Source organism: Aquarana catesbeiana, linkage group LG02 (genome assembly GCF_042186555.1).
Source record: "Aquarana catesbeiana isolate 2022-GZ linkage group LG02, ASM4218655v1, whole genome shotgun sequence".
Taxonomy (NCBI): Eukaryota; Metazoa; Chordata; class Amphibia; order Anura; family Ranidae; genus Aquarana; species Aquarana catesbeiana.
In genome coordinates, this window is record NC_133325.1 from 630,357,551 (window position 1) to 630,370,529 (window position 12,979).

A 12,979-nucleotide genomic window follows, 5' to 3' on the forward strand; every position below is an offset into this window, starting at 1 on the left:
AAATAAACTAAAAATAATTCTTAATTTCTGTTATAAAATTTTGCAAATAAATAATCGTTGTTCATAAATTTAGGCCAAAATCTATTCTGCCACATTTCATTGGGGAAAACAACCTGAACCAGTGTATATTATTTTGTCTGTAGGAAAGTTCACAAACTATGGTATATATCTGAAAATCAATCAATCAGTCCTGATGTACTGATGGCCTATTTCTTGAGGCCCAAAATTGTCAGGACAATACAATTATCCCTCAAAATGACCTCTTTTTAAAAAGTAGACAGCCCAAGGTATTTAGTAAGAGGCATGGCAAGTTTTTTGATTTTTTTGCCATAATTTTTTTAAATATTAAGAAATTAAAACCATTTTTTTTACATACTATCACCAATGCAATACAGCATGATCATATGATGGTGGGGTGGTGTTCAGGGCACTGACTGGTGAGGGTACAAAAAAAATCATAGTCTTTCTCTTCTTTCTTTTTTGTTGCTAAAAGTGCATTTCTGTCCATGTTTCCATGAGAGAACAAGTTGGAAGCATGGACAGAAATGCACTTTTGGCAACAAAAAAGAAAGAAGAAAAAGACTATGATGTCACCTTGATCACTGGCTTTAATAAACGATTAAAGTACTGGCCCATTTTACAAAAAGATCCTATTCTAAATAAAATACTGCCGAGTAAACCTAAATTTCTTTATCGGAGGGCTCCAGGCCTAAGACCTAAACTAGTAAAAAATATACCTGACCCCCCTAAAAAACAAGCAGTCACTATGTTTAACTTAGAAGGTTTCTATAGATGTGGTAGATGTGGACCTTGTAGGAGCACACAAAGAGTCCACAGGAAAAGGACATCTTTCACTTCTCACCAAACTAATAAACAGTACCCCATTAAACCATTCATAACATGTGGCACCAGGCATGTGACCTACGTCCTGGAGTGTACCTGAGGACACCAGTACGTGGGTAGGACCTCCAGGACATTGACAAAACGAGTCAGTGAACACACAACTAATATTCACAATGGATTTCCAAAGCACAGTGTGTCCAACCATTTTAGGTTGGCACTTAATAAAGATCTAGCTGGATTGTCCTTTTATGCAATTGACACTATTAATAAACATTGGAGAGGTGCTAATATGATTCAAAAAATATCACAGAATTAGAGAAAATGGATATTTGAGCTACAAACTTTGACACCACTAGGGTGAAATGTTGAACGAGACCTCAATTGTTTTATCATGGATTATTAATGATTTTATAATATTTTTATAATATTTTCTTAATTTAGGACATTTTCAGACTATCCTCTCCTGTCCTTTAGGCAATATTTAATTATGACCAACTAAGTAGTTACAGACATGTGCTATTAGAGTTAATATTCAATTAACTTATATTAATTAATGTTGTGATTTACATTATAGTATTATTTTTTTAATTAATTAATTTTGAGGGGACAGAAAATTTACACTGTTATACAAGCTGTACACTCACTACTTTACATTGTAGCAAAATGTCATTTCTTTAGTGTTGTCACATGAAAAGATATAACGAGGTGTACTCACTTTTGTGAGATACTGTATATACAGTAGTACATACAGTATCTGAATCTTCCAGCATTCAAAGCACACCTGAACCACATGCTTATGCATGGGGTTCATGTTTTCTGGTGATTGTGGGCACAAGAGTTGAGCATGATATTGTGTCTGCACTGCACAAAATAAGATTGTTCAGCACTAGAGACTGCACTGGTGGAATCACACTAAACAACATGGATGAATCATGTGTGAATGACTATTTGTCACTTATTTGTTTTCACTGTATTTAAATAATAATAAAGTCTATAAGAACTGTTTAACCACTTCCGCACCACCGCACGCCAATATACATCCTTACTTTGAAGTGGGATATCGTTATTATGGCAGCAGCTAGCTGCCATAACCCCGGTATGTTCTTGTTCGGCTGATGGTCTGGTTTCCGATAATAGTGGTCTCTGCAGCGGATTTGCCACAAGATCACTTTTATCGGTGACAGGAGAGGGGCCCGCCACCCTCCCGCCTCACTCCGGTGCCCTCCACCGCTTACCGGAGCCATCGGCAGCGGCGGAAGCAATCAGATATTCACCCTTGCTGAGCATGGAGACGAGTGAGGGGAAGATGGCCCCCACCCATCTCCATAACAATGCAGGGCGGAAGCAACATCATAACGTCACTTCTGGCCATAGCTCTTAAAGGAACATTTTTTTTAATGACTTTTTTTTTCGTTATTGCATTTAAGTGTAAATATGAGATCTGAGGCCTTTTTGACCCCAGATCTCATATTTAAGAGGTCCTGTCATGCTTTTTTTGTATTACAAGAGATTTTTACAGGAATAAAAGTGACACATTTTTTATAAAAACAGTGTAAAAATAAAAAATAAAAAGTAAAATAAATAAGATTTTTTTTTTCTTTTAACCACTAGCTGCCTGCCCACTGTCATATGGGCGGACGTCATATGACGTAATTGCCGCGTCACTGGGGACCCGAAGCGCGTGCCCGGCGGCCACGATGTCCGCCAGGCACCAGCGATTGCCCAGCAACCGAGCAGGACCGTGGATCTGTATGTGTAAACACACAGATCTACGTCCTGTCAGAGGAGAGGAGACCGATGGTGTGTCCCTTGTACATAGGGACACCGATCGGTCACCTCCCCCAGTCAGTCCCCTCCCCCCACAGTTAGAATCAACTCCCTTTGACACACATTGACCCCTTGATCAGCCCCTAGTGTGAACTCCTTCCCTGCCAGTCACATTTACACAGTAATAAATGCATTTTTATAGCACAGATCGCTGTATAAATGTGAATGGTCCCAAAAATGTGTCAAAAGTGTCCGATATGTCTGCCACAATATCGCAGTCACAATAAAAATCGCAGATCGCCGCCATGACTAGTACAAAAAAATAAAAAAATAAAAATGCTATAAATCTATCCCCTATTTTGTAGACGCTATAACTTTTGCGCAAACCAATCAATATACGCCTATTGCAATTTTTTTTTACCAAAAATATGTAGAAGAATATATATCAGCCTAAACTGAGGAAGAAATTTGTTTAAAAAAAAAAACAGATATTTATTATAGCAAAAAGTAAAAAATATTGTGTTTTTTCAAACTTGTCCCTCTTCTTTTGTTTATAGCGCAATAAATAAAAACCGCAGAGGTGTTCAAATACCACCAAAAAAAATCTCTATTTGTGGGAAAAAAATGATAAAAATTTCATTAGGGTGCAGTGTAGCATGACTGCGCAATTGTCATTCAAATTGCGACAGCACTAAAAGCTGAAAAATGGCTTGGGCAGGAAGGGGGTGAAAGCGCCCTGTATTGAGGTGGTTCAACGTGTCCCGTCCCGCCGAGCTCACATGCAGAAGCGAGCGCATACATGAGTAGCGCCCGCATATGAAAATGGTGTTCAAACCACACATGTGAGGTATCGCCCCGATCGGTAGAGTGAGAGAAATAATTATAGCCCTAGACCTCCTCTGTAACTTAAAACATGCAACCTGTAGAATTTTTTAAACGTCGCCTATGGAGATTTTTAATGGTAAAAGTTTGTCGCCATTCCACGAGTGGGCGCAATTTTGAAGCGTGACATGTTGGGTATCAATTTACTAGGCATAAAATGGGCTAACTTTACTGTTGTCTTATTTTTTAATTCAAAAATTGTATTTTTTCCAAAAAAAGTTAGCTTGTAAGACCGCTGCGCAAATACGATGTGACAGAAAGTATTACAACGACCGCTATTTTATTCCCTAGGGTGTTGGAAAAAAATGTACAAGGTTTGGGGTTCTAAGTAATTTTCGAGCAAAAAAACATTTTTTTAACCTGTAAACAACACATCTCAAAAAGAGGCTCGGTTCTTAAAGTGGAAGTAAACCCTCCTATCATTTTCAGCCAAGGAAGCTGCCATCTTGGCCTCTGTTTAATCTTCAACTGCCATAATGCTGAACATGTGATCAGTTATGACACCAGCCATTGGATGGTTTGACAGTTTGGTTGAGAGCACAACCAATGTGACAGTTAGCATTCCTGGCATGCCGGGAATGTAACTGTTTTTTTAAACTTTTAATTTAATGGGTTTACTTCCGCTTTAAGTGGTTAAAATATCATGGACCATACATGTTGCTACATATATATAATATCTATGTATATTTAACCACTTCAGCCCCTGAAGATTTTACCCCCTTCCTCACCAGAGCACTTTTTGCGATTTGGCACTGCGTTGCTTTAACTGACAATTGGGCGGTCATGTGACATTGCACCCAAACAAAATTTATGCTCTTTTTTTTCCCACAAATAGAGCTTTTGAAAAAAATGCATTATTTTTTACTTTTTGCTATAATAAATATACCCCGAAAATATATAAAAAAAAATGTTTTTTCTTTTAGGCCGATATGTATTCTTCTACATATTTTTGGTAAAAATAATCGCAATAAGTGTATATTGATTGGTTTGTGCAAAAGTTATAGTGTCTACAAAATAGGGGATAGTTTTATGGCATTTTTATTTTTAATTTTTTTATTAGAAATGGCGGCAATCTGCAATTTTTATGGGGACTGCGACATTATGACGGACACATCGGACACTTTTGACACTATTTTGCGACCATTGTCATTTATACAGTGATCAGTGCTATAAAAATGCACTGATTACTGTGTAAAGGACACTGGCAGTGAAGGGGTTAACCACTAGGGGGCGATAAAGGGGTTAAGTGTGTCCTAGGGAGTGATTCTAACTGTGAGGGGGATGGGCTTCAAGTCACATGACAGCGATCACTGCTCCTGATGTCATGACACAAGCCAGAATGGGGAAATGCCTTGTTTACATAGGCACTTCCCCATTCTGAGGCTCTGTGACACGATCGCCGGGAGACCGGTGGGCATCGAGTCCGCTGGTCCTGCGGGCATGGTCATGCTGTACGCGGTGGGCGCGCACGCCTGCTATCCCCAGCTCTTAAAGGGGACATACAGGTACGTCCATTTGCCCACCGCTGCCATTGTGCCGACGTATATCAGCGTACAGTGGTCGGCAAGTGGTTAAAGAAGTATTGTTATTAGTGTTGAATGCAGCACTTGGAATATTGTTGTGGTCACTTATGAATGCACATATGGAAATATAAACGTTACTATTCATTTATGCACACCAGATATAGAAATTTAAAGGGGTAGCGCTGTGAGTAGTGTTTGAGGAGTGAATACATACTTATACAAAGTGGCTTCTTACTCACACTGTTTGTTGACATTTGTAGCAGTCAGCTGCTCCCGGATACATTATATGCAGTGTATACATAGCTACTTTATCTCTCAAAGTTAGCACACATTAATCAATGCTTTATTTAGTACTATTGATACTTTTATATTGGCTAATTTTCAGTCTGTGACAATTATTCGGACAATGACAAAGATCATATGTATATTGTGCTAATGCTTGTACCACTGTACAATTAGAGACAACTGCTGCAAATAACATACTTGCAATACTTTTAAAAATCTGTAATTTTAAGCACTGCATTTTTATCTTGAGGGGTCAAATTTTACAACCACTGTTTTCTGCTGCATGTTTTATTCCACACAAGCAAGAGCAGATTTCTCCTTTGTACTACTATTTTACTAACAGAACGAAAATAGCCTAAAAACATTCAAACAGAATAGAAAATAGATTAAAACAATGGCTTCTGAAAATTCATTCAAAAGAGAAAACTGCATTAAAGAGTAGCCTAAATACATGCAACAAAAAATGTACAAAACAATAGCCTAAAGGTGGCCATAGATGGATCGAAATCCAACTGGTTCAGTGGAGACTGGCCAAAGTTTGATCCATATGTGTCCACTGCAGAAAGAAATCAATCTACTGATTGGCTGTTTAACTGCTTTGTTGGATAAAATAAAAGGTGCAAAATCATTGGCTGCAGCACTGATCTGTGTATTCTGACAGCAGGGGAGTCTCCCCGTTGTCAAAAAACAATAGCGCAGCCCACTGGTTGAGCAAGATAACCAAACCATGTATGGCCAGCATTAATACATTCAATCAGAAGTGAAAATATCCTGAAACACTGACCTGAATGCATTCAACCAAGAATAGCTTGAATGAATAGCCTAAATACATTCAACCACAGAAGAAAATAACCTAAAATAATAGCCTAAACACATATTGCAAAAAAAATGAAAAAATGTTTAAAACTGCTGTATAGCCTAAATAAATTTAACCAAAAACAGCCTAAAGCCTAGTACACTCTAATAGTTTTTTTTCATTGAACCCAGCAGGAATTAATGAAAAAAACTGACAGCACAGGAGGAGCACTGTACTAACTAGTATAGCGATCTGTCCTACTGGTTTATTGTGTTCTGACAGGGGGATAGCCCCCCCCCGGCCAGAACACTCTGGTCAGCACTTTTATCCATCGGCAGACCTTTATCGGTCATGCCTCTTCGACAGAAGCCGGCTGGGTTTTGTCAGACCAACTGCAGTACACAGGGGCAAAATGTCGGCCGATTTCTATTGAACCGGCTGATGCTGCCCAACATTCGGCTCATGTGTACTAGGCTTAATATGATAGCCTAATTATATTCAAGCAAAAATAGCCTAAAACAATAGATTAAATAGCCAGTCACTCCCACCTCCTCAACAGTCTATTAGCGATCTTTGATTGCTCAGTTCTTAGTGTAGAGCTGGCGGGGGACAGCTGCAACATTGGTTCAATGCTTTAGTCATCTAGTTGGGTATAAATGTATATTTTATTTTATATTCTCGCACTTTTCTTTTATTAATTTTGATTGGTGTGTGTCTTCCTTTGATTTAAGGACACACTGGTTCTGTGTGTTTATGTAAATGTCTTTAAATGAGTAATAAAAGGTACTTATCTGTCCAGACTTATTTGGGGGGCTATATATCTGGGGGCCCCCTTATTATAAAAGGTACTTCCAGATTTGGATGCATTTCCTCACCTTTTAAACCCCTCATATTTATTTGGGGGACATGATGTGGAGATAAGCCCTTTGTCTGATCAACATAGTGATAAGGTGCCTTGCAAGGGGGTCTTAGGCACCCCCCCTTTAAGTTACCCTCCCAATGTTCACAAGCATTTTTTCTGGTATGGTTCAGGAAGGGGGTTGCATGCTCATTGCCCTCCCTTTTCTAGCCATTAAGGCTGCAAGACTTGAGAAGGGTCTGGTTTGAATTGTAAGGGGAACCCTATGCTATTTATTCTCCATTTTTTTTTTTAAATATCACTTTACAGTTTAAAGACATCTAGCAAGCATGTTCTTTTAAGGATTTGTGTTTTTTCAAATGTTGACCTTGAAACCTCTTGAAAAGGCTCTCTCCTCGCCGGAGGGTTTATTGTAAACCAAAAGAACCATAAACAAAATTATGTAAAAGGTCCTTTATACTGGCTAATCATGGGTTTTTCCATACAATGTTTGGACACCATGGGGAATTTAAATGACCCTGGCCAAGCAGAAAAATTATGCACTATTCACATGGAGGAAATAGAGTGACTAATGAAGTTGCTGCTGTCCCTCCAAACTACCTCTAGTATGACAAGATGTATATGAAGGTTTTTGATGCCATTTGTCCTTTGCACATACAATTTATCCACTTTCTGTAAACAGATCTTACAGAGGACAAAATTGCTTGCCCCAAAACCCACAAGCAATACAACATTTCTGAAACCAGCTCACAGACTGTGTTAACAGACTTCAAAGGGTACATAGAAATGTAATTTAAACACTATATAAAATAAATACTATATATTAATAAAATTACAAATACAACATAACCCCTTTGCTCATTTTCTTTTAGTGCTGACAACAAAGCATATTCAAATTATATTTAGAAAAAGCGCAAGTGTGAAAGAGAGAGAGAGAGCCAGAGAGAGCATGAAAGAAAACAAGAGATCAGAGGATTGAGAATGCAAGAGATCAAGTGAGAGCAAGAAAGAGAGGGTGGGAGAAAGTATCAGAGTGAAAGAGAGAATGAAAGACAGAATTAGAGTGAGATTAATTTGGAGACAAAATACATAAAGTGGCTTCAGCATTGCTTGGTGAGATTATTGTGGGTTAGGACTAATTATTCCATAAAATGATTACAATCAATACATACATGTAAAAAAGCCGACAATTAGCTCCTCCCTCAATAGGCATCTAGACTCTAGTGCTCTGGCTTGCTAACACAGGCCGCTGGTGCAGCTCTTCCTCCCTGTTTACAGTCAGCTGTCAGAATTTGTGAAGATGTTATGAAAGGCTCCACTGTCAACAATATTCCTGGTAGATTTCTGAGATGAGTAAAACTGCTCGGCCCTAGGCTGGGTAAGCAAAGAAACAGGGAGGAGAAAAATCATGGCCTGACTGCAACTGCCAGTAGACATGTGCAGTTTGTTTCTTTATGAATCAAAATTCAGATGAAATTTTTGTAATACGGAGATTCGGATGTATCTTAATCTCTAAATAGCAATTGAAATGAATTTCAACAAATCCAAAATAAATTGTAACAAAACAACAAAATTAATTTGTATCATTCGGATGTTTGAAGCATCTGAAGTAACAAATGATTCAAACTGATTTGTGAATAGTTGGTTGTTAAGAAGAGGGTGGCCACTGTGTCCTTAACAACTACAGTATGACTCATCTGCTGTCAGCGGCTTCCCCACTGACAGCAAAATGTGAATAAAACAGCATGGAATAGCTGGTTGTTAAGAAATGGGCAGCCGCCATGTCCTTAATAACTATGACCTATCTGCTGTCAGTGGGATTTCCCACTGACAGCAGGATGTAAACAAAAGGAGCTGGCATTAGAAAATTAAAAGATCAACATGGGGGTCCCCCAATCCTTACCAAGCCTTTCTGGTCTAGTATAGATTTTAAGAGGGACCCCATGCCAGAAAAAAAATGCTTGGGGTCATCCCAAGATCCATACCAAGCCTTTAGGTCTCATATGGAATTTAAGGGGAACTCCACATAAAAAAAGGTGTGGGGGCCCCCTCAAAATCCATATCAGACTCTTATATGAGCTCATAGTTCACAAACTATGGTATATATCTGAAAATCAATCATGCAGTCCTGCAGGCCACTAAAGGGGAGGTGAGCACCCACCTCCTAAACCATACCACCCATATGACCTCAACATGAGGTGGGTGATTTGGGGGAGGGTGGCTCACCCAAAGCACCTTGTCCCATGTTAATGAGGATAAGGGTCTCTTACAACCCTGTCCCAGTCACTTTGGGGCTGCAGGGGGCTTATGAGAATCTGGAAGTCCCCTTTAACAAGGGGTCCCCCAGATCCCAACCCCCATATGTGAATGAGTATGGGGTACATAGGGGTACCCCTACAAATTCAGCAGCAAAAAAATATTCAAAGTAAAAAAAAGCACAGAGACGGCTTTTGACAAGTCCTTTCTTCAACCACCCCAAAAAATAAATGTCTCCCAGAGTAGATCCAACATCAATCACACTGGTCGCTGACCCGCATGGAACAAAATCCTGCTGCCCGCCATGTTTACTTACCAGTGGGGGAAAAGCAGCTGTCATTCGGTGAGTGTCTCATGATGGGGCCAGTCATGTTCAGTGGGCAGCAGGATTTTGTTTTTCATGTGGGTCAGCAGCCGGCATTCATTGTGATTGATATTGGATCTACGTTTGGGTTTTGGGGGGATTTGAATAAAGGACTTGTCAAGAACTGTCTCTGTATTTTTTATTTTAAACTTTTTTTGGTGAATGAGCAGGGATACTATGTACCCTATACAGATTCGAATGGGGGGGCAGGATCTTGGGGGCTTCCTTGTTAAATGGGGCTTCCAGATTCTGGTAAAACCTCCAGGCCAGGGTTATGGGGAAGAAGCCCTTGCTCTCATCAACATGGGGACAAGGTACTGTGGAGGGGTGAGCCTCCATCCCCCAAAAGCACCTCCCTCATATTGAGGGTAAAAAGCCTGGTATGGTTCAGGATGGAGGACCACTCAGATAAGGGTCTGGTAGGCAATTTGGGGGATCCCACACATTTATTTTGCATGGAGTTCCTCTTAAAACCCATATCAGACCTAAGGGTCTGGTATGGAGTTTGGGGGGCCCCACACATTTTTTTGGTGTGGGTTCCTCCTTAAAACCAATACCAGACCCAAAGGGCATGGTATGAACTTGATGGACCCCCAAACTGTTTTTGTTTTTTTACATTTTCTATTGCTTACTCTTTTTATTATTTGTGACTCTTTTGTTTAGCAGCAGATAAGCCATAGTTGTTAAGGACGTGGCAGCCGCCAGCTCCTTAACAACTAGCTATTCCTGTCTGTTTTGTTCGAACAACATAACTAACAACATTACAAACTAATGAATCTGAAAAAACTTCCTCACCTGCCTCAAATCACTGCTCTCAAGAGCGGCCGCTGCTTCCACCCACCCTCCCAATCTTATGTTACCAGCAGTCATGGTGTTATTTAGTGGGGGATTAGTCCTCCAGCATTGTCTAGATGGATACTGTGTTTTAAATATTCTGTTATGGGTTGTTGTATAGCCAGGATGGCTTCATATTTCATTTCATTTTTATTTGTATTATTATATCAGGTTACCCCTTAAATAACATTGTGGCTAATGTTAAATTTTGCAAAAACAAAGTAAAATGATGAAAGCTTGCATTGTGAAATGTTTTCTCTTTATTTCAGATTGCAATAAATCCCTTTTTGCTAGTCCATGAAACCGAAACAGAACAAATTTTTTTGTGCAAATCTCTAACTGCAAGTACTCTCTGCATGGCCTTGGTGTAGGTGCAGTCTTTAGTGGCATCCCGGGGGTATTTTATCAGTAACATGAGTCAGGTGAGCTTCCCATAGCTCACCCCTTTGAATGGAAAACGAAAAAGAGAATTTAAGCATTTTAAGAATGAAAATATATTTCATATATGTGCACTAAGCTAAGTGAGCATTCATTGTACATCTATTTTCAATTAAAATATTTTGTTCTTTTTTTACACAAATCTCCTCTTTTTTATTTGTAATCCAAATCCCAAAAATAAAGTTTACCAATAAGCAAGCTATAGGACATTTGACCTTTTTCAAATTTCCACAAAGAGTTTTGCAGCAAATGATGTACAATAGGTTTCATGTCATGACTCCTTAAACCTGAACTCACTTATTCTCAGGTCTCATATCTGGCATCACAGACTATTTTGAGACAAAGGGAGTAGTATTGCTTGGATTTCTGAAGTGGACTTCCATTCCCTGGGTGCCCACAAAGCTATATATGTGCAATCTATGGTACCTAGGACAACTGGAAAGCCATTTTGCTAGTAAAAAGCTATATTGATGTTCCGCCACTCATGTTATGTCTGTAGAAAGAAGATTTACTGTAGGGAAAGGGTCAATGATAGCATAAATGTCCTGAAAAAACAAAAGAGCCATACCCTATAAAATAAAGGGTTGCAATGAACTGACTGTTCAGATGCAGTGATGGGGCTGATCTTGTCCTGCTCAGCTGACATCTGCAATGCTTATCATTATCCTGTATTGTAGCCATACCTGTTTGTTGGAAAAAGGCATGAGGCTGACATACTCTAAGAAGAAGAGGACTGGCAATGGTCTCCTTATCCACAACCATATCAGGATTAGTTGCAGATAAACCTGCACAGACATTCACCAAATTTAATCTGCCATGTAAGCCAAGCATTCACTTGTACACAGAGTTCTTTATGACACCTCTTCACCCAGCTGTGGAGACATGATCACCAAAAAGTGCACGTACGTGTTCCAGGTCCAAAAGCAAATGTACCCTCTACCCTCTAAAATCCAGAAATGTAGCATTATAAATGATCTCAAATTGCTAAGCAAACTAATTACAAAACGAAGGACATTGTGAGTTATCCCAAACTTTAAATCTTTATCTAATCAGTATGGTCCCTATACAAAACTATAGCTGTGCACGTCTCATCTTGATAGTGGCTCAAAAGGCCATGATTAACTTCATTTAAAAAAAAGGCACAACAAACTTTCAAATATGCCACATAAAAAAAATTGGAGGGGTCTCTCATACACATATGGTGGACGTGTCCCAAACTTCAGCCATTCTGGAGAGAGGTCCACAGAATTATCCAACAAGTAACCACTTACACACTTGACTACACCCCAGAGCAGTTTCTCATCCACCATTCTACAAATCCAACACGCTCCTACTTCTGCTCCCTAGCCATGCACATGGTACACGCAGCAAAGATGTGTGTCCCATGCAAATGGCGCTCCCCTGACCCACCAACATTGGCAGACTGGTTCAAATGCATAAAAAAAACTGCGGAAATGGAAGAACTCATACATCGAGCGAAAGAAAAACCCTCCAAATACACATGGGCTTGCTGGCTACATTTCCTCACCACATAGGAATACAAAAGTCTTATCCTGAGAGAGGTGTGGGAGCTGTGGCAGAGAAAGAGGAGAGAAGGAGAGGGAAGAGAGAGAGAAAAGAAAAAAAAAAAAGAGGGAAAAAGACCCCCCCCAACTACTTATCTCCTCATTCCTGAATTCTTGATCCAAAACCCTTGCCATATACCTCATAGTATAGCCTATTAACACAGAGAATATCCGATCTGGTATTTGCTAATGGTTGTACAGAAATAAACAAATACTCCATCCCCGACTTGTGAACCTTCTCTCTACAATTTTAATACCTACAGATAGGAATACTTGTTTATATCTGATGACCTTAAATTCAAAGGCATATTCCTCATATGATGAGTGTACACTTGCAACAGTTACCCAATGCTTTGTCATGCTCCCACTTACTTGTGATATGATATATACTACTAAATAACAAGTTTTGCATTTTGGATAACAATGCTTTATTACCTTTTGTTTTTCTCTTCTTGATATGTATAACATGTACTGACCTTTCAAGAGCACTCCCAGCAGTTTCTGGACTTCACAGCAGAGAGACTCAAGTCTTCTCCCTAAGAATGCTTAGCATTTAGGTCAGTGGAA